Genomic DNA, 4,622 nt, shown 5'->3' on the forward strand with positions numbered 1-4,622 from the left:
TCTACCTCTGAGCTACACCATCAGCCCTATTTTTTTTTTAGACAGGAGGATAGAGACAGCCTCAGCTACTCAGCAAGGCCCTCCACAACTTGGTGAGACCCTGTTTCAAAGTAAAGAATAAAAAATAGGGCAGGGGGTGTAGCTCAGAGGTCGAATGCCTTGGGTTCCATCCCCAGACCTACCCACACACACAAAAATAAAAAAAATAATAAAGAGCAAGCCAGGCGTGGTGTCCTACGCTTGTAATCCCAGCATTTAGAAGGCTGAGACAGGAGGATCGCGGTTCGCAGACAGCCTCGGGAACTTAGTGAGGTCCTTTGCAACTGAGTGAGACTCTGTTTAAAATAAAGAATAGTCAGGGGTGGTGGCGCATGCTTGTAATCCCCGTGTTTGGGAGGCTGAGACAAAAGGATCACACAGTTTGAAGCCAGCCTCAGCTACTTAGTGAGGCTCTCAGCAACTTAGTGAGACCCTGTTTTCAAATAAAGTATAAAATATGCCTGGGAGTATAGTCCAGAGGTAAAGAGAGAGAGAGAGAGAGAGAGAGAGAGAGAGAGAGAGAGAGAGAGAGGGAGAGAGAAACCCTGGGTTCCACCCTCAGTACCACAAAAAAATAAAAAATTTAAAAATTAAAAAAAAAATGGAAGCCGGGTGTGGTGGCGCACGCTTGTAATCCCAGCATTCGGGAGGCTGAGACCTGGAGGATCAAGGTTCGCGGACAGCCTTAGCTACTTAGTGAGGCTCTCTGCAACTCAGTGAGACCCGGTTTCAAAATAAATAATAAAAAAAAAGGGCAGGGGGTGTAGCTCGGAGGTCAAATGCCCCTGGGTTCCATCCCCAGACCCGCAAAAATAAATAAATAAATAAATAAATAAATAAATAAATGGAATCATACAATTTGTGGCTTTCTGTATATTTGGGTTCTCTGTCCTAGATCACTTTCTCATTTTCTTCCTTTCTTTCTTCCTCTTTCTCCTCTTCCTCCTCCTCTTCTTCTTCCTCTTCCTCTTCTTCCCCTTCTTCCCCTTCTCCCCCTCCTCCTCCTCCTCCTCCTCCTCTTCCTCCTCCTCCTCCTCTTCCTCCTCCTCCTCCTCCTTCTTACCTCCAAGCAACATCCCAGCCCTATTTTTGGGGGGTTGGGCAGTACTGGGGATAGAACCCAGGGGCATTCTACCTGTGATCTACACCTGCAGGCCCATTTTCTATTCTTTTCTTTTCTTTTTTTTTTTTTTTTTTGGTCCTGGGGGTAGAACCCAGAGGCTTTCTACCTCCAGGCTATACTCCAGACCTTTTGTATATTTTGTTTGGAAACAGGGTCTCACTAAGTTGCTGAAAGCCTCACTAAGTAGCTGAGGCTGGCTTCGAACCCGTGGGATCCTCCTGTCTCCAAGCGCGGGGATTACAGGCATGTGCCACCACGCCTGGCTTCTTTTTTTAATTTTTGAAACAGGGTCTTACTGGGTTGCAAAGGGCCTCACTAAGTAGTTGAGGCTGTCCGAGAACCGCGATCCTTCAGTCTCAGCCTCCTGAATGCTGGGATTACAAATGTGAACCATTATGCCAGCTCTCCACTATTTTATTTCTGATTTGGAAACAGGGCCTCACTAGGATGATGAGAGCCTCACTACTTGCTGCGGTTGTCCTTGAACCTGAGATCCTCCTGTCTCAGCCTCCTAAGTACAAGGATTACAGGCCCCACCACTGCGCCTGGTTTACAGGTACTCCCTCCCTTCCTTCCTTCCTTCCTTCCTTCCTTCCTTCCTTCCTTCCTTCCTTCCTTCCTTTATTTCTTTCATTCTTTTTTTGGCTGGTACCCAGGGGCATTCTATCTCCAAACTACACCTCCAGCCCTATTTTTTATTCTTTATTTTGAAACAGGGTCTCAGTGAGTTGCAAGGGCCTCACTAAGTAGTAGCTGAGGCTGTCCATAAACCACAGTCCTTCTCAGCCTCTCAAATGCTTGGATACAAGTGTGGACCACCACACTCGGCTTACAGGTACTTTGTCTTAAGAAAGAAAGGAAGAAAGAAGCCCAGTGTGGTGGCGCACACTTGTAACCTTAGTACTTGGGTCACTGGCAGCATTAGGGAGGCTCTCAGCAACTTAGTGAGGCCCTGTTGCCAAATAAGAGATAAAAAGTCATGCGGTGGCGCACGCTTGTAACCCCAGCATTCGGGAGGCTGAGACTGGAGGATTGCGGTTCGCAGACAGCCTCAGCTACTTAATGAGGCCTTTTACAACTTAGTGAGACACTGTTTCAAAATAAAGAATAAGCCGGGCGTGGTGGCGCATGCTTGTAACCCCAGCATTCGGGAGGCTGAGACCAGAGGATCCGGAGGATCACGGTTCGCGGACAGTTTCAGGTACTTAGTGAGGCCCTCTGCAACTCAGTGAGACCCAGTTTCAAAATAAAGGATAAAAAATAGGGCAGGGGGTGTAGCTCGGAGGTCGAATGCCCTTGGGTTCCATCCCCAGACCTGTAAATAAATTAAAATAATAATAATAATAATAAATAAACAAAATAAAGAATAAAAAATAGGGCAGGCTGTGTAGCTCAGAAGTCGAATGCCCCTGGGTTCCATCTCCAAACCTGCAAAAATAAATAAATAAATAAGTAAGTAAATAAATAAATAAATAGTAAATAAATAAAATAGGTCTGGACATGTAGCCTAGAGTTAGAAGCCCCCTGGGTTGCATCCCCAGTACTACCACCACCAGAAAAAAAGAAAAGAAAAGAAAAAAAAGAAAGAGTTGTCAAGATTGTTGTAGCCAGGTGTGATGGTGCATGCTCGTAATCCCATTACTTGGGAAGCTGAGACAGGAGGATCACAGGTTTGTGGCCAGCCTCAGCAACTTAGTGAGACTCTCTATAACTTATTGAGAACCTCTGTGTCTCAAAAATAAAGAATAAAGCTGGGCATGGTGGTGCCTATTTGTAATCCCAGCATTTGGGAGGCTGAGACAGGAGGATCGCGGTTCATGGACAGCCTCAGCTACTTAGTGAGGCCCTTTTTTTAAATTTTTTTTTTTTTTTTTTTTGGTGGTACTGGGGTTCCTGGAAGCCCTCCTACCTCCGGGCTACACTCCCAGACCTATTTTTGCATTTTTATTTGGAAACAGGGTCTCCTAAGCCAGCGTGCGCGGCTGGCTTCAAACCTGCGTGATCCTCCTGTCTCTGCCTCCCAAGCACGGGGATTACAAGCGTGTGCCACCACGCCCGGCTTTAGTGAGGCCCTTTGCAACTCAGTGAGACCCTGTTTGAAAATAAAGAATAAAACAAGGCTTGGATTGTAGCTTGTGGTAGAATGTCACTCGGTTCCATTCACAGTACTGCAAAAAAATGGTGGGGGGCTGCAGGTGTAGCTCAGAGGTAGAATGACCCTGGGCCCCATCCCCAGTACAGTACCGCAAAAAAAAAAAAGTACTGGGGATATAACTCAGGTAGAACTGGTTCCCCCATTGGCCAATAGGGGAAAAAAATAGGATGTGGTATATTTCTTCTGGGAATATAAAATTAGGCAGCCACTGTAAAAATAGTTTGGCAGTTACTGAACAAGATAAATATAGAATTATCATATGATCTAGAATTGCTTTCCTAGGCACAGGAATATACCCAAAAGAATTGAAAATAAATCAAACAAAAAATGGTACGTGAATGTTCTACAAAGTAGGCAAACTCTTTTCCTTCTACCCTTTTAAGTGTTTGGATGGGGCTCTGTAACAAAAGATATATTAGAGAAAAACAAACACATTCTTCAACATGTTTATCCATTTTTATTTTATTTTTTGTGGTAGTGAGGATGGAACCCAGGGGCACTATACCTCCGAGTTATACCCCAGCCCTATATTTTAGTTCTTTTTATTTTTTATTTATTTTATTTATTTTTTTTATGGTACTGGGGTAGAACCCAGGGGCATTGTACCTCCAAGCTACACCCCCAGCCCTATTTTTTAGACTTTAAAAAAGTTTATTTTTTTATTTACTTATTTATTTATTTTTTACAAGTCTGGTAATGGAACCCAGGGGCATTAATAGACCTTCAAGCTACACCCCCAGCCCTAATTTTTAATTCTTTATTTTATTTTATTTTATTTTATTTTATTTTATGGGTCTGGGGATGGAACCCAGGCACATTCTACCTCCAAGCTACATCCCCTGCCCTATTTTTTTTATTCTTTTTTAATTTTTATTTTTGGTGGTAGTGGGGGTGGAACCCAGAGGCTTTCTACTTCTGGGCTGTACTCCCAAACCTTTTTTTTTTTAGATTTTATTTGGAAACAGTCTCACTAAGTTGCTCAAAGCCTCACTAAGTAGCTGAGGCTGGCTTCGAACCTGTGCGATCCTCCCGTCTCAGCCGTCCAAGCGTGGGGATTACAAGCATGTGCCATCACGCCCAGCTTATTCTTTATTTTGAAAAAAGGTCTCACTAAGTTGCAAAGGGCCTCACTAAGTATCTGAGGCTGTCTGTGAACCCGGGATCTCCACCTCCCAATAGCTGGGATTACAAGCGGTCTCTGCCTCCTGAATACTGAGATTACAAGCCTGTGCCGCCACGCCCGGTTTATTCTTTATTTTTGAAACAGAGTCTCACCGAGTTGCGATGGGCAAGGACTTCTAGGTA

This window comes from Muscardinus avellanarius, assembly GCF_963383645.1.
Source record: "Muscardinus avellanarius genome assembly, chromosome: 4".
Lineage (NCBI taxonomy): Eukaryota > Metazoa > Chordata > Mammalia > Rodentia > Gliridae > Muscardinus > Muscardinus avellanarius.